The sequence below is a fragment of the Eschrichtius robustus genome, chromosome 14, assembly GCF_028021215.1.
Source record: "Eschrichtius robustus isolate mEscRob2 chromosome 14, mEscRob2.pri, whole genome shotgun sequence".
In the NCBI taxonomy this organism is placed as follows: Eukaryota; Metazoa; Chordata; class Mammalia; order Artiodactyla; family Eschrichtiidae; genus Eschrichtius; species Eschrichtius robustus.
This window is the reverse complement of record NC_090837.1, coordinates 21962527-21980820: the sequence shown is the minus strand read 5'-3', so window position 1 is coordinate 21980820 and position 18294 is coordinate 21962527. Positions and strand designations below refer to the sequence as shown.

The window sequence follows — 18294 nt, the reverse complement described above, 5'->3', positions numbered from 1 at the left end:
CTTCCTTCCTCCACTCCTCCCTTCTTTCCTTCTTTCCTTCCTTCTTCCCTTCCTTCCTTCCTTCCTTTCTTCCTTCCTTCTTTTCCTTCCTTTTCTTAAGTATCATTGAATCTGGCCTATTCTTTTCTCCCCCCTTGGAATCACCCCACCTCTGTGACTGCTGGGTACTGAGAGGGCATCTCCACAGGCTCTTACTACCCACACCTTGGTGAATCCAAGAGCTGGGAGGCCTAGAATTCTTGATTTTGCTCTCCTCTTCGTTTCCACCCCTGGTGACCCACAGCCAGACCTCTAATTTGTAAGTCTGGGCTTACCTGTTTGGAAAATGGGTTGAATTATTGATGCCTCCCTCAACAGGGTGTTGAAATTTAATTACTGTTTGCAACATTGCTTAAGATGTCGAGATGAAAGGCAGTTTTAAAAGTCCATGTTATTGGCATTAGTAATAAAGCTGAGGAATTTGTTTGTGAGTTTGCAAGGTTGTCATAACTGGGAAAAGGGGGGGGGGCGGAAAAAGGTTGATTTTATGTGGAAAAACCTTGCCCAAAAAACAGCCACAGATCCTGGTTGGTATAAATAGCAAGAACATCCTGAACCTCAAAGGACTTTGCAAATTTCACATTCTTCCCTGTCCCTAAAAAGAACCCACACTTCCAAAACTGAAAACAAGGAGTTACCTGGGGTTTTAAGGCAGGAAATTCAGGGGCCAATTTTTGGCTGAGACCGTTCTCAGTTCTCTTCACAATTTATAAGAAAAGCGCAGTTAAAGAACAGGTTCCTCATTTTTACCCTCAATACTTTGCTTTTTCTTTTTGCATTCTGATCACATTTCTACCAACATAACAGTTAACAAGGACTTTTAGAAACCTACTATTTTTGTGAACACTTTATAAGGGAGGTTAGGATAAAATAAAAGGTTAAAACTCAGTCCATGCCCTCAGAACATTTACTGTCAAGCCAGAAGATAAATAGGAGCAAGTGGCCTATATTTAGAATTTACTTCACGGTGCCCTGTTATTAATAATAACTGCCCCCTTTGGAGTGTCCCAAGCTCTTTGAAATGCATTACTTCATTTGATCCACTGGCAGTGCTGGAATTACAAGCTCTGATTTGAGGGTGAGGAAGCTCAGACACAAGTGACTTTTCTAAGGCCATACAGCCTGCAAGTGATGGTTTTGGGACTTAAACTTAGTCCTGGGAATTGGAATGGTCTAAGGGAATCTAGTGGAAAGATCTAGTGTTCCTTCCACTGTAGTACTGCCACACCTGGAAGCTAATCAAAGGAAAGGCCTAGCCTTTTGCCCCAGCTTAAGCCAAAGACCAATACCATGTGGCATCTAATCAAAGAGGAGCAGTGTAGAGGTTAAGGGTGTGGATCTTGGACTCAGAGGCTCTGGTTTTGTTCCTGACTCTTACTTACTATGTGGATTGGGGCAAATGACTTGTCTTTGCTGAGCCTGTTTCCTCATCTATTAAATGGAGATATAATAATAGTGTTTGTCTTCATTAAGTTCTCTTAAAAGAGATCATCTGTGGAGAGTGGTTAGCCCAGTGCTTGACATATCCAGTCTTTGCTAAAAGTTATCAGGTGAGACCATGTTAGGCAAATGAATGCTAAATGCACCTTTACCCCTGAAAGGAACCATCTTGGGCCAAGAATTCAAAGGAATTAAAAAAAAAAACACCACTTCAGGACTTCCCTAGTGGTCCAGTAGTTAAGACTCCACACTTCTACTGCAGGGGGCACATATTCGAGCCTTGCTTGGGGAACTAGGATCCTGCGTGGCATGGCCAGAGAAAAACACCACTTTTATTTTGAGATAATTGTAGATTTACATGCAATTGTAAGAAATCGCCCCTATGCCCTTTACCAATTTTCCCCTTTATAACTATAGTACCATATCACAACCAGGAAATTGACATTGATATAATCCACCCACTTATTTGGATTTCACCAGTTTTACGTGTGTGTGTGTGTGTGTGTGTGTGTGTGTAGTTCTATGCAGTGTTATCACATGTGTAGGTTTGTTTGACTACCACCACAGTCAAGTTACAGAAGAGTTTCATTTCAAGCATCCCTCAGGCAACCCTTTTATAGTCATAGCCTTCTCCCTTCGTCTTTGCTTCCCTAACCCCTGGCAACCACTAATGTATTCTCCATCTCTACCATTTTGTCACTGCAAGAATGTTATACACATAGAATCATCCTGTACGTAGCCTTTTAAGGTTTGCTTTTCTTGTTCAGCATAATTCTCTTGAGATCCCATGAAGTTGTTGCGGGTGTCAGCAGTTACTTCCTTTTTATTACTGAATAGTATTGCATAGTATGGAAGTGCCAAAATTTGTTTTACATTCAGCCATTGAAAGACATTTGGTTTGATTCCAGTTTGGGGCTATTATGAATAAAGCGGCTATGGACAATCATGTACAGGTTTTTGTGTGAACATAAGTTTTCATTTCTCTGGAATAAATGCCCAAGAACACAACTGCTGGGTATTTGTAAGTGTATATTTAGTTTTGTAAGAAATTGCCGTACTGGACTTCCCTGGTGGCACAGTGGATAAGAATCTGCCTGCCAATGCAGGAGACGTGGGTTTGAGCCCTGGTCCGGGAAGATCCCACATGCCGCAGAGCAACTAAGCCTACGTGCCACAACTACTGAGCCTGCGCTCTATAGCCCGCAAGCCACAACTACTGAGCCCGCGTGCCACAACTACTGAAGGCTGCGCACCTAGAGCCTGTGCTCTGTAATAAGAGAAGCCACCGCAATGAGAAGCTGCGCACCGCATCGAAGAGTAGCCCCCCGCTCACCACAACTAGAGAAAGTCCATGCGCAGCAATGAAGACCCAATGCAGCCAAAAAGAAAGAAAGAAAGAAAGAAGGAAAAGAAATTGCCGTATTTTTTTCCAGAGTGACTCTACCATTTTACACTCCCACTTGCAATGTATAAGTGATCCAGTTTCTCTGCTTCCTCACCAGCCCTTGGTGTTATTATTATTTTTTATTTTAGCCATTCTGGTAGGTTTATTGTTATACCTTACTATGGTTTCAATTTGCATTTCCCTAATGACTAACGATGTTGAACATCTTTTCATGTGCTTATTTGCCATCTGTCTACTCTCTCCAGTGAAGTGTCTGTTCATGTCTTTAGCCCATTTTCTAATCGAGTTATTTGATTTTTACTGCTGAGTTTTGAGAGTTCTTTGTCAGATATGTAGTTTACAAATATTTTCTCCCAGTCTGTAGCTTGTCTTTTCGTATTCTTCGTAGGGCCTTTTGCAGAGCCTAAGGTTTTAGTTTTGATGTGGTCCAACTTATTAACTTCCTTTCATGAGTTATGCTTTTGATTTCAAGTCTAAAAAATGTTTTGCCTAACCCTAGATCTCCTTTTTTCTTTTCTAAAAATTTTATGGTCTTATATGTTACATTTAAATCCTTGGGCTTCCCTGGTGGTGCAGTGGTTAAGAATCTGCCTGCCAATGCAGGGGACAAGGGTTCAAGCCCTGGTCCGGGAAGTTCCCACATGCCGCGGAGCAATGAAGCCCGTGCGCCACAACTACTGAACCTGCGCTCTAGAGCCCAAAAGCCACAACTACTGAGTCCCCGTGCCCTAACTACTGAAGCCCACGTGCCTAGAGCCTGTGCTCCACAACAAGAGAAGCCACCGCAATGAGAAGGCCACGCACCGCAACGAAGAGTAGCCCCCACTCACCGCAACTGGAGAAAGCACGCACGCAGCAAGGAAGACCCAATGCAGCCAAAAATAAATAAAATAAATTTTTAAATAAATAAATAAATAAATAAATCCTTGATCCATGTTGAGTTAATTTTTGTACATGGTGTGTCGTTTAGGTCAATGTTCATTTATTTTGCCTAAGGATGTCCAATTGCTCCAGCAACGTATGTTTAAAAGGCTATTTTTCTTCTACTGAATTGCTTTTATACCTTTGTCAAAAATCAGTTGGGCGTATTTGTGTGGGTCTATTTCTAAGCCAAGAACCCAAAGCAATTTTGACTCAAATATTTACCACGCGGTATCAGTCAATACAAAGACTGAATGAAGACCAACATGTGAAGTATTCATCAAGCAATCTAATGATCTACGTAATTAAGTATGAAACTGTAAGAAATTGACTGTGAGTATCCTGATCATTCCAACATAGGCCCAGGGAAGTGGTCCAAAGCAGCAGGTTGTATTGAAACAGGCTCTGGGACTTCCCTGGTGGTCCAGTGGTTAAGACTCCAAGTTTCCAATGCTGAGGGTGCAGGTTCAATCCTTGGTTGGGGAAATAAGATTTCCATACGCTGTGCGGTGTGGGCCAAAAAGTTTTTTTAAAAAAGAAAAGAATCAGGCCCTGACTCTGGAACTATGATTCCATAATTTATCACCTGAAAGACATGGGGCTGGTAAGTGAGTTAACTAACCTCCTGGAGCCTTACCTTCTCCATGGTTCAACAGTGATAATATTACCTGCCTCACAGGATTAGTTTGTGGACCAATGAGCTGGGGAACTGAAAATGGCCGACAACGAACTTGGTCCACAGTAGCTGTGGCAAGGACAGATCTGAGGGATAGTTTGGGAGTTTTACCCCATTTTCTCTCTCAGCCCCCTCCCAAGCAACCAAAGTAAACATCCACTGTAAGTGAAAAGTGTGTGTGATTTGTAAATGTGTTTTACAAAGGCAGCTTTTATGTCTCAAAGCTAGGGACTTCTTAGTCCCTCCCTTTAACCAAGCTACTGCTCTTAAACCCTTCTCTTACAGAAATTGCAGAGATGCTACAGGTCCACAGTATAGGTTGGGCGTCTGTTCTCATGAGCATCAGAACTTAGGACTGGCATTCAAGGGTCTCCATTTCAACCACATCTGGTCACTGACACTGCAAATGAGGTTCATCATTTTCATTCTCTGGACATCAGCTTTTCCCTAGAAAGGGGATGAAACTTGGTCTTCACCTCCTAAGGTGGCTTAGGAGGACCAACAAATAACAAAATACAGAATACCTGGTGGATGTCCTCATACTTAACATGTGTTAAGCATTGTTGAGCAGGGGTTCTATACTATGGCTCAGGCCCAAATCCTGCCCTTCCTCCCCACCACCCCCCAGCCTCTTTTTGTATGGCCTGAGATTTAAGAATGGTTTCTACATTTTAAAGTGTTGGTAAAAGACAGAAAGAAAGGGCAGAATATGCCACAGAGATGTATGTGGCTTGCAAAGCCTAAAATATTTACTATCTGCCCCTTTACAGATAAAGTTTGCTGGCCCCTGTGGTAGAGGATAAAATTGAGGCTCAAAGAAGGGGAGGATGTCATATACCTGAGGTCACACAACAAGGAAATGGTCAAGCTATCCATTCATTCATCCATCCAAAATATATAGATTGGACTTCCTTTATATGTAAGGATAAAAGGCTACAAAAGCATGGGATAGTTAGTGCAGTATTTCCCAAAGTGGGTTCTGAGGAGCCCAGATCCTGGGAGTTGCCCAGAGACATGTCCTCAGCTCAAACGTGTTCTGGAAACTGAAAAGTCCATAACCTCTTCTTGAAAGGTTACTATGTATAACAGCATATCAAGGTTCTGAGAAGTCCTACAGCAAAGAAAATAATCTGGTTACCTTTGTTGAACTCAGCATGTCTCAGATTTATTCAGTTGGGAAAATTTTGTTTGTTCTGTTTATTTTGATGATAGCTACGTAATATCATTCCTCAGAAACATTTGGGAAATTCGGAAGTTATAGGCCAATCACTTGGGTTTGACAGCTGGCCTGGTCACTTTGCTGTAAGACCATGAGCAAGTCACTCAGCCTCTTCCAGCCTCATTGGTGGAAAGCAAAGACTTATTTCCAGCTACATGTCTGATCCTCTGTTTCCTGCCTTAAGAGCCACATTTCCCACAGAGGTGTTTGTTGGCAATCTTTCACGCTGTTGGGCTAGGGGTACAGGATTATTTTTTCTCTCTGGTTGGATATAATTCTGTAATTTCCCTGAAAGACCAAGGCCCCCAGATCACATCAGCTGTCCTTTTATGCCATGTATGCCCTGATGAAGAAGGGTGGAGTGGGTCAGGTTCTAGAAGACTCAAACTTAAAAAGTCAAGAATGTAGGACTCAGGGAGACAGATGGCATACATCTGATAAAAGGATTTGTCAACATCCAGAGACTTGTTGGAACAGGGTTGATTATTTCCTAGAGGTGCTGATGAAGGAATTTGTAATATTAAAAGAATGCAACCATTATGGAATCTAGCCTGCCATCTGTGATTAACACAGCATTAAATCATAGAATTTCGGCACAATTTTAATCTTAAAATGGTAAGCCTGCCACACAGAAAGATGCCCAAATAAACCTATACTTGCTCCAGTTGCTTGGTTTGGTGAATAGTCTCTCTTTTGCCTCTGGGTCTTTGCACATGCTGTTCCCTCTCAAGAGTCATCTTTCTCTTGACTTTTGCCCTGTTAACTCCAGCTTTCTTTCCAGTCTCTGTATCAATGTTACCTGGACCACTATAAGTGTGGGTGGGTTCTCTACATAACTGCTGCTGTAAATCCTGTATCTTCTCCATCAGAGCACTTATCTGCCTTCTGTTGACTTTGCCTTGTCAACTAGACTATAAGTCCTGGGAGGGCAGGGACCGATTTTGTCTTGCTCACTGTTGCATCTGCAGAGCTTGGCATTGTGCTGGACAAAGCGGGTACTCCACAAACATTGGTAACAAACCAAAAGACTGAGTGTGTATACTCTTTGGACTCCTTGGTTCTCAGACACATTGGAGAAACTGAGGCAGCTTGGTTCTCAGACACATTGGAGAAACTGTTGAGGTGTGGCAGGTCTGGGAATGGAACCGAGATCCTCTGACACCGGGTATAAGACTCTTTTTCATACTCCTAGACCACTTCTTAAATAACTTAATTCCTTCCCAGCAGAGCTTTTGCAGCCTTATTCTAGTCTTTCTTGTCATCACCTTAGAGGTTAAGACTGTTTCGGAGAATTATTTTATAACAAATGGGATCTTAGGGTAGAAGAAAATTTATCTAACTCTCAGGGGTAAGGAAAAACGTGTGTCTTTTGGACCTTGAATTTAAATGAGCCAGCAAATCCCTGCTAATTCTCTTCCCTTGCTGGGTCCTGTCTGCTTCATACTTAGCAAAGGAGAAACCCAGCCTGTGTCGCTCATGATTTATGCCCTGCTGTTTGCTCTCTTCCTCTAGAACATTAAACACCCTGAGCAGAGGGGGAAGAAGAGGTAATCTCAGGATGCCTGGCTGCCAGTCGGGTGTTTGGGGCAGGCTCTCTGCTCTGGTGGGAAATGGGAGGAAGTTGAAATGTTAAGGAAAAAAAAAAAGAAAAAAGAAAAGACCGATGGGGCTTTTACATAAAAGGAACAAGGGAGTCTCTGTTTGCTTCAACCTTTGCGAAAACCATTGGCTTTTGAGCTGAAAGACCTGGGTGCTTGATTTACTTGTTTACAGAGTGCCTTTGGGCAAGACTTTCCTCTCTCTGGGTCTCAGTTTCCCCAGCTGGCAAGGGAGGGTCTGGATGGCTTGAGCTCCCCACAGCCTCAGGGATCTGGAGGGTGCTGATGCGGCCGTGTTGCATGCAGAGAGGAATGTAGGCAGCACAGTGGTTAACCATGTGGACCCCACTTCCCCCTCCCACTGGCTAGGGCTCTGGGCAAGTTCCTCACCTCTCAGAGCCTCACCTGCATGATGGGGTCAATCGCCTGGCCCTTCCTCATTGGGTTGCTGGGAACTAAAGCTCCTAGCAGTATTGTCATGGAACCAGCACTTAATAAGAGTCAGCTATTATTGGGACTGCTGTTCCTGAGATGGTCCCTAACCCTGGTCTTGGTGTCCCTCGACCTGAGTTCCCTGCTTGGGACCTGGTTAGTGGGGGCAGGGCATCCCTGGCAGCACTTGGAAACTCTGGGCAGAAGGGAGGAGGAGCTATTTTCAGTGGATTCTGGTTCTATTTGTGGCTGCGAGTTGGCCCAGGCTGCAGGGAAGCTTTGGGTAGAGCAAGCTGGGAACTGAGAGGGGTGTGTCGTCTTACATCAGAGATGGTAGAGAGAGGGGGAAGGGGGACGGAAAGGAGAAAGAGGGAATGTACCTCTCCTCTCCTATGGTTCTCGCTCCCCGCCATCCTTTTCTATCCTCTGCTTGCCAATTTCATCTCCTCTGCCTTCCCTGGGGGAATTTAGAGGGGGTGACTGGTCTTTCAAGGTGGATTTAGTTAGCAACATGAAGCGATCCATCAATCTGGTTGACACAGTGTTCCCAAAAAACAGCACTGATTTTCTTAAGCTGAAGTGGGATTCATATCCCCAGCAGAACTGTGCAGTATTTATTAAAGCATGAGTGGTGTCTAAACCACCAAACATCTAAATCATTTATCAGAGTGTAGAGGAAGCACTCTCATTTCCCCACTGGACCCTGGGGTGGTACCTGTTGAACCCCTTGCCCCCAGCTTCTTAACCTCTCTGGGCCTCAGTTCCCTCATTTATGAAATCAGTGCGGGGGGGGAGTGGGGAGGTCTTGGCAGGGAGACATATTTGGAGCTCTTGAGTCCTTTCCAGCTGCAATTCTGTGATTCTCTGATGCAATAGTCAAACAAGGTGAAGCTGAATCCTTTAATCAGAGCATGGTTGGTAGGACTGGCAGGCTCCAGAGAGAGGATGACATCCTGCTCTGTGATTTTCTGGATGAGAAAACTGAGGCCTGGAAGGTGGGGTCAGTTCAGGTAGTGGGTCAGTGGTTCAGCTGGGTCAGGAATCCAGGCCTCCTACCTCCTATTGCAGCAGGTCTTCCCCGACACTGGACTGCTGGGTGCCTCTCCCTGGGAGGAGGACAGGAAGCACATCTGTACACCGGCTAACTTATTTAATCACCACAATAATTCATTTTCCATATGAAGTCACCCACATAGCAAGGTTTGGTGGAAGGTCTGCCCGATTAAAAAACTCCATCACTATTCCAGTGTTTCCCAAAGACCTGTCATTTGAGTACTATCCTCATGAGTTTTTGACATAATCAGCTTTGTACTAATATTTACATCACATTTTTCTTTAAATCAATTCCTCACTTTACATAAATAAATGTAGTCTCATCCTAAGCAAAGATATCTGTGATACTGAGTTTGATCGGTTATATTTTTCCAAATATATATTAAACATAACTATTTAACTTAAAAAATCCATGTGCTGACTAAAAATGTCTTTGAGGTTGAGTAACTCCAATGAATATGGCAGTGGTTCTCAAACTTGTTGGTTTCTTTAAAATTATTGATAAATAATAATAAAGAAAGGGACTTCCCTGGTGGTCCAGTGGTTAGGACTCCGAGGTTCCACTGCAGGGGGTGCGGGTTCAATCCCTGGTCGGGGAACTAGGATCCCTGCAAGCCATGCTGCAAGGCCAATAAAATAAAATAAAATAAAATAAATAAAATTATTGAGGACCCTGAAGAGCTTTTGTTATGTAGGGTATGTCAATTGATATTTACCTTGTTAAGAATTAAAACTGACAAGATATTAAATTACTTATAATTTATTAAAAGATAACATGGTATAAAAATAATATTGTAAATCCATGACATGGTAATATAAATAACATATTTTTGTGAAAAACTACTCTATTTTCCAGAACAAAAAATTTAATGAGAAGAATGGCACTGGAGACTTCCCTGGTGGTGCAGTGGTTAAGAATCCGCCTGCCAGGACAGGAATAAAGACGCAGACATAGAGAATGGACTTGAGGACACGGGGAGGGGGAAGGGTAAGCTGAGACGAAGTGAGAGAGTGGCACTGACATATATACACTACCAAATGTAAAATAGATAGCTAGTGGGAAGCAGCCACATAGCACAGGGAGATCAGCTGGGTGCTTTGTGACCACCTAGAGGGGTGGGATATGCAGGGTGGGAGGGAGACACAAGAGCGAGGGGATATGGGGATATATGTATACACAGAGCTGATTCACTTTGTTATACAGCAGCAACTAACACAACAATGTAAAGCAATTATACTCCAATAAAGATGTTAAAAAAAAAAAAAAGAATCCACCTGCCAATGCAGGAGACACGGGTTGGTTCGAGCCCTGGTCTGGGAAGATCCCACATGCCACGGAGCAACTAAGCCCATGCGCCACAACTACTGATGCCTGAGTGCCTAGAGCCTGTGCTCCACAACAAGAGATGCCACCACAATGAGAAGCCCATGCACTGCAACAGAGTAGACCCCACTCACGGCAACTAGAGAAAGCCCGCGCGCAGCAGCAGACCCAGCGCAGCCAAAAATAAATAAATAAATTTATAAAAAAAAGAAAGAAAAAACCAATGGCATTGTTTTACACATTTTCAGGTCTTATTAAAGTTTGACTTAATACAGGAATTCTGCATTCTCCTATCTGCTTCTGCATTCAATCTGTCAGTTTTTTTCGTTGAAATACATGAAGACAATCCAGCCTCATACAATTCAGATGGTTGTGGATATTCTTTTTTTGATACTACACTAAAACTTGAGAAGAGGTAGTTTCTTAAAGTTTAGTTGCATAAATTCATTTGAATGAATCTTTTGTACTCAGTTACACTAAACTCCATTGGTTTATCTTGCACTTTGAATAGATCTTTTATTCATGCATGATTTGGTAACATCATGAATTGGTCATTTAGAAAATATTGGTTCATTGGGTTATGCGGCTCTTCCAAAAGTAGCCATGGTTTATTATACAGTATCAATATTTCACTTTTGTTAACATTACTACCCATCTAAGCAAATGAGGACACGCAAATAGTGATCTTATGTGCACAGAGAAATTCCTCCTACGTCCTACATGCTAGTTGAGGATTCCTTAGCCCAAGTTAAAAGGCAAATACGGTGATACTCTGTCTAAAAAGAGGTCAAAGTGATATGCCAAAAGTCTGCCTTCTCCCGTCGGACTCCTGGGGAGTTGTGGGATTGGCTGAGTGGATGTTAACAGCATATTGGCTGAATATCTTCCTCGAGCCAACTCATTGGGAGCTAGCCAATCTATGGCTGGGCTGTCCTGGACTCAGGTACTAGCTTCCATCCAATCAGAGACCACCAACTATGGAACCCGATCCTTCACCCATTGCCTGAGCAGAGGCCTAGGTAGAAAAACGTGTGCCCCGAGGGGACTGAACTTGATGGGAACCTTATTTTACTGGGCAATAGGAGAAACAGGTGGGAAAACCTGTTCATCTGTTCTTTTGTACTTACTATTTACTCTCTCATACTTTAAAGGCTATAATCACATAACAGTAAAAGGAAAGCTGGATAGCAAAATATAAATAAAGGTGCAGAGTTGAGGTGGGAGGGAAAGTCACCGTTAATATGTGGATTTGAAGGGCCAACAGCAGGCCACCACGGAGCTTCAGATTTAGCCCTGGGCTTTCTGGAAGCCAAGGTGAGAAGATACACAATCAGCTGCCTAACACTAATTGTCAGAAAGGAAGTGCACCTGTATCTGTGAGCAACATAGGCAGAGAATATTGCCTGCTATATCAGTAAACAAAGGATGTTGCGGCCATCAAGCCATCAGCCACTGCAGTAGGCAGAGAATATTGCCTGCCATATCAGTAAACAAAGGATGTTGCAGCCATCAAGCCATCAGCCACTGCAGTCACCTTCTTTACGGTGCTGCAGAGGATTCAGGGTGGAGAAAACAGGATACTGGCCCCAGGTCGTTAAGGTGCATATCAAAGGAATGATTTCAATGAGTCCAAACTCCTGCACCTTCCCATGCATAGTAAAGTGCTAAATTCATTAACTTGAGATGTCTGTTTTTTCTTTAATTAACGGTAATCTTTTGATGTTCTAACTACCTGGTTTTTGGTGCAAAAATTCCTATATATTCTGGCTCCTCCCTAACCTCTTTGGAACAGGCCCCAGAGGTATCAGAGAGGCTGAGAATAAAACATACTCTCAACTTTTAGGTTGTGCAATTTTTTTTCAGCTGACAGAGTAGAGCAAAGCCTTTCCTAACTTTGAACTCTAATGTAGTTTCTTACTTGGGATTTTATTTCAGGCAACGATCCCATAGAGTTGGCAGTACAGCCTGGTGGGTGAGAGCATAGCTTTTGTTGTCAGTTGGGTTTGGGTTTGACATATATATATATATTTTAATAAATTTATTTATTTTATTATTTTATTTTTTGGATGTGTTGGGTCATTGTTGCTGCATGCGGGCTTTTCTCTGGTTGCAGCGAGCGGGGGGGCTACTCTTCGTTGCAGTGCACGGGCTTCTCATTGCGGTGGCTTCTCTTGTTGCGGAGCACAGGCTCTAGGGCGTGGGCTTCAGTAGTTGTGGTGCACGGGCTTAGTTGCTCTGAGGCATGTGGGATCTTCCTGGACCAGGGATCCAACCCATGTCCCCTGCATTGGCAGGTGGATTCTTAACAACTGCGCCACCAGGGAAGCCCCTGGGTTTGATTTTTAAAAAACTTTTAGTGCAGCTTATCCTGGGCTGCAGTTTCTTCATCTGTAAAATGGTGATAATAACAGTATCTACTTATTCAAGCTGTGAAGATTCAATTAGATGAGCTGTATAAATATTAGCTATCAGTTAATCAAGAAATTTCCCACTGCTTGTCATGAGCAGTTCTAGGTGCTGGGGGTAAAGTGATGAACCAAACAAAGAAGATCTTTATCTTCAAGTAGCTTTTACTTCAGAATGGGATAAAAAGACAACAAACATGAAAAACAGGTAAATAATTGCACAGAGTGCAGTGGAAAAAATAATACAACAAATGCAAGGATAGATTTCATTTGACTGGTTCTCGCAGCCATTTTCCAGAAAAGTCAAAGGTATAACGTTAAAACGTAACTCTGAGGAGATGAATCTGTTAGGGCCTGAGGTTAATTCAGTCCTGGTGTGTAGAATTCTTCTACAGGCTATTGTGTGTGGGTTACAAGTTTTTTTTTTGCTTGTTTGAAAACTCACTCCTTCCAGCTGTGCTTTGGTGCAAGCAGTCTGAAATTGTATTGAGTAGAACCTTGAGCACACTATACTTACTTGCATTACATTAAATTAGTTTTATCCTCAGCACAATTACAGGTGAAAGATACAACTATTGTTCTAGCGTTGTCTTGCCCAGGGCTATAGAGCTAGGAAAAGATGCCTCCCAAAAGTCTGTGGGACCACCTTTGGTTTTCTTCTGCGCCCATTACCCACCCGTTTCTCTCTCCTTCTCCAGCTGCGCTTCCCAGCCAGCCCCTCGCTGGCCCCGGGCGCTCGGCTCATCAGCAACCCCGCTCACCCCGGGGGCGTGGTAATCGGCCCAGACCACGCCCCCTCCCCCGCGACGGCCCGCCCTCTTTTCCCCTGACCGCGGGCTGAGAGCCCGAGCGTGCGCGCGCCCCGGCTCGCGGCCCGGCTGTGTCTCGGGAGCGTGCTCTGTGTGGCCGCCGCCGCCATGTTGTTGTGGTTGTGAGAAGGCGGCGGCAGCGGCGGTGGCGGAGGAGCAGCCGGTCGAGACGCTCCAGCGGCCCAGGCCCTGCCCCCCGCCGGCCCTGGCTGGGAGCCTTGTGGGGTGGCGGAGGAGGCCGTGCCGTGACGGGCCTCGCCATGTCCTGCCGCCCGGTAAGGAAGGCCCCCCCCCGCCCCCGCCCCGTCTCCTCTGGGGGTGAGGAGGAGCTGGAGGAGGGGCGGGCCTCGGCCCGGGCGCGGCGGCTGTCACCCTCTGAGGAGGCGGCGGCGGCCCGCGGGGGGCTGGGGACGGCGTGCGTGGCCCGGGGAGGGTGACCCGGGCGGCGGCCGCGGCCGCCAGAGGGAGGCGCGGGGAGCGGGAGCTCAGCGGCCCGGCGCGGCCCGGACCCTCGGCGCGGAGGAGGCGGGGTCCATCCCGGGCGGCCTTCCCGAACTTGGTGGGGAAGGGCCCACGGGGCTAGGGGTGTGAGGCGCTACCTCGCAGCGTCCGGGGAAATGTCCGCGGACCCCCGGGAGGTGAGTGTGCGCCCCTCGCCCCGACCGGGTCTGTGGGAGTCCTCCATGGCGAGAGGCCGGAGGTCGGGGGCCACGGCGCCCCCGGGGCGAGCGGAGCGGGCCCGGGACTTGTGGGAAGGAGGAGTGGCCGCCTTACTGTGCAGCAGGGCATCACCCTGACCTGGTAGTGCTTGGCTGGGAAGGATGGTTCGGAGGCGGTTGAGAGAGCTCAGCAACACTGGTCAAACAGCTCCACGAAAGATTGCAGAGTAATTTCTCAGATGAAAATCGTGCCACTAAATGTATTGAATCCTGCTGCTTAGGACCCCTAAGATGATATTGTTGGTTGTACTTTGGGCTGGAAAACTTCCTTCAAAATAGTGGGGTAACTTTTATGGCCGTTTTAATAAATTCCTCGGGGGTCTGATAGTCTCACCTGTGAGTTTTGCACATTAGCTACTGTTGGGTAATGATGGTCAGGTGTCGTCTCCAGACTGAGGCCTAAATTCTTAACCGTTTTAGTATCTTGACATACACTTTGTTATCTGACAGTATCTATTTTTTCACGACGAGGGAAAAAAAGTTGGCATGCTCTTCCAGTTGAGCTTCACCTTCGTTTCTCATAATGTCGACAACAGTGCCATCGAGGCCTGGGTTGAATTAGATGAGATGATTTTTTTTTAATGTAAAGTAGTCGTGACTTGTACATGAAGAGGTGTTGGGGACCTTCCCCTTTCAGATCCAAGGCTGTTTCAGTAGGGCAAGAGACAAGACGCGTGTTGTTTTTCGCTCAGAGACCAACTAAGGTAAGGTGTGTTGGTGGCAAGCAGAAAGTCTTCTTTTCCAAGGCCTGTGACTTGGGTGGGTAGAAGAGCTTAGACAATGACACTGTTTTGAGTAAACCCAGTACAGTATGTGACATTTAACTAAGTTTGGAGGGTTCTAGAATTTTAGATTGGCTCCCTATAAAGGCTTCTTTCAGCTCTAATTACTTTCCTCATTTTCAGGTGGCCCTGAGCTGTTCGAGTGACCAGCACACTGGTGCAGCCCCACTTGTAGTTAGTTAATGGCAAGCCATAGGAGAACCGAGGTTTTCCCAGCTTGTAGGCCAGGTTTTTTTAGTTCAGTCCTTACCTAATTAAATACCAGTTGTCGGAAATAATATGGACTGCCTGAAATGCTGATTCCTGGGCATCACGCGGGACCTGGTGAATTAAAATCTCTGAGGGTGGGGCCTAGGAATCCATCCTTACAAAACTCCCTGAATGATTCTGGTCAGCCAGGTTTGTGAACTTCTGCTTTAGATCACTTTTGGTATTCCAAAAGATTTCCACTAATTACGACTCCTGAGAGTGTTTTTAATTGTTTAGACAATTTCGGAGGTATGGAGGAGGGGGAAGCCTGAGAGACAAAACTGAAAATTGAGCATCTCTTAAAATATAATGGATTTATGTAGGGGAAACAGATTTGTTGCCAAAAATTATTTGTGCAGGTTCTGAGGAACACACTTGATAAAATTAGAGGCTGCTTGACTGGAGGTATATCCAGAGATACAATGAGGAATCCAGAGGAAAGAAGCAGAGAGGGAGAGGCAGTAAGTCTGCTTCTGGCCCACAAAGAGCTCCACTGAAGGTGCTTCCCAGCATCATGATTGCTCCTACACCATCTGATTCAGTTTCTAGTAACGTGTGGGTAGGGCAGGTGAATTAGCAGTCATTTGAGACAAGGGTTGTGAACCAGGAAGGTTTACTGTGGATTGTGAAAAGTTCTTGAAATATGCCTGAGGCCCTGAGGACTGGTAAAGTCAGTTTTAAAATCTGTTGCAGTTTTGGTTAACACCTTCTGTGGTAAAGTGGAGTGCTGAGTTACCAAAGGAAGTAGTCATATTGCAGAGGGGGTGTGGTGAGGTTTGTTATAAGTGTGGAAGAGTTGGAAGAAAATGTTACAGTTGTATAGAGCAGTGAAGGAGTTTGCTAAATATCCTGTTAAATCATAGTGTAGTATTGTTAAGAGAAGTACACCTAGTTGTCCACTACAAGAGCCAGAGGCCATGTTTGTTTTGTTCCTTGGTGTCTACAGTAGGTAGCATAGTTCCCAGCGTATGCTGTGCTCTCAGATATTTGTCGAGTAAATGAATAGTATTGAGATGGAAAAAAGAACAGTTTTGGTGGTTAATAACAACGTTTGTTATTAAAAGTTACTTGATCATTTGCATTGGATTAAAGAGTCAGTTTTTTAGTCCTTGTGGTTTGGAACTTTGAGATCCCATCAAGAGATTCTGTTTTCTGAAGACTGCCATTGCACACTATCCTGTCCTCTAGTTTTTGGGTCTTAATGTGCCTTAATTTTTGTGTGTGTGTGTGTGTGTATGTGTTTCTTAATTTTTTTAGGTATTAGTGTTTTTTTTTTTAAGCACATTTTGTTAGATGCAGAGATATTTAGAATAATGGGAAGCTGTAGATTGGCAGAGATTGTGTCATTAATTTGACTCTGTGACTGTTGTTAGGAATGTCACTTCTCTGGACCTCAGTTTTCTTATCAATCTACAATTAAAGGCCTGTACTTGTTGACCTCAAGTAGTTTCTCCAGCCTGAATTTGGAAATCTTTAATAATTTCTAATTGTTACTTTGTATTAATCTCATATAGGTAGATGAACCTTTTAATTAAAAAAAAAAAAACAACTGAAAAAAGAACATTCTGTTTTGAATTCTGCTTTTGACTTATGGATTTTAGACATCGTCCAAAAGTGCTCTGGAAATTGAACGCATGTTGCAAGTATTATGCAGAAACAACATGCTTATGCTGTTGTAATTAACTTAGTGTTGAAATCAAAATGGATTTCACATAGGGAACTTCATAATTTAGTGTGAAGCCACAAGATTAAGAATGGTTCGGGGGAAGTTTGTGTAATTTATGTGGTCAGTTGTTTCTTACAGACCACCCAATTTTGTAATTTTCTGTGGTGAATTTATATGTAATTTTATAATCAGTGAAACTTAAGACAAAGCATGAGATTAAATACATATCCAGTTGAACTAGGAGTCCCAGTAATTTTAGAGGCTACCAAAATTGTTAATATTCATTGTTATTTTTAATTTTAATTTTGTGCTTTTATCTTCACTTTTGTGCCTAGAACCTTAACATACCTTTTAAATTCATATTTGTATCAGACGTTCAAAGTGAAAACTATTGTAACATGGCATTGGATGACCAGTAAGTCCTGGGTTCAAGCCTGGGTGTGCTTCTCATTAGCTGTATTGTTTCTGGCAAACCACATAACCCTTCTGAGCTTCAGTTCCCTCATTAGTAAAAGGAAGAAGAGCAACTTCTCTATTTATATCAGCCTGTCAGTGAGGATCAAATGGAGTGGTGTATATGAAAAGCAATCTAAAAATGTAAGGGGATGATAATGGAGTCCTGTTGTGTTAGAATCCTATTTTCCTGGAAGAGTTGGCTTGTGGAGCAGTGGTAAAATCTGGTATCTGCTGTCAAGTGCAGAATTTACTAATATCACTGGTAAAGCAACAACAAAATGTCTGTACTCTGCCTGGAGAAACCTTTTAGCAAGCACTTGTTACCAGTCTGCCAATAGGAATGGTCACAGTGTTTCGACAAACTTCAGAGGGATCTGGGGGTCTTACATTTGTGCCCAGGTTTGCACTTGGAGTAGACATTTTGTTATGTTAGAACGGTGGTGGAAAGTGGAAGGGTCAAGGAGTTTAGTACATTCCATGTAAAGTTTTAGGGCTGTGTTTTCTAAATGGCAGCTGGCAACGTCATAGGGTAATGAAATCAATGTGATTTCTAAAAAATAGAAAATATCAGCACATCAAAAATGGTAAAAATAATTATTGATTTGGGAAACTTTTGTTGTTTTATACGTTTATATGTGTGTATTGAGTTGCAACATAAAATGTATTTTTTCTTTCCTTTTTTTTTTTGCTGCACCGCGTGTCTTGCGGGATTTTGCTTCCCCGACCAGGAATCAAACCTGTGCTCCCTGCAGTGGAAGCATGGAGCCCTAACCACTGTACTGCCAGGGAATTCCCTTGTTTGGACTTTTAAAATACATGTGCTATTGTTTTCTTAGGCTAAATTCCTAAAAGTGGGCTTACCTGGCAAAGGGTTTTTTTTTTTTTAATTTATTTATTTTTGGCTGCGTTGGGTCTTCGTTGCTGCACCCGGGCTTCCTCTAGTTGGGGCGAGCGGGGGCTACTCTTCATTGCGGTGCACGGGCTTCTCACTGCAGTGGCTTCTCGTTGTGGAGCACAGGCTCTAGGCGCACAGGCTTCAGTAGTTGTGGCACGCGGGCTCAGTAGTTGTGGCCTACAGGCTGTAGAGCGCAGGCTCAGTAG

At 44.1% G+C, this 18294-nt stretch overlaps 1 protein-coding gene across 8 annotated transcripts in view; it reads left to right on the top strand.

Moving 5' to 3' along the window:
* The first annotated feature begins 13402 nt into the window (after positions 1-13402).
* MTMR3 (myotubularin related protein 3) overlaps positions 13403-18294 on the top strand; it is a 145579-nt gene continuing 140687 nt past the window's right edge. For 7 of the 8 annotated variants that reach the window (XM_068563281.1, XM_068563282.1, XM_068563280.1 and 4 more), the window contains exon 1: positions 13403-13596. The gene's annotated coding sequence lies outside the window, so the exon portion shown is untranslated. Of the gene's footprint in view, positions 13597-13866; positions 13960-18294 lie in introns of those variants that run through there. The other variant, XM_068563275.1, reaches the window with a different exon arrangement.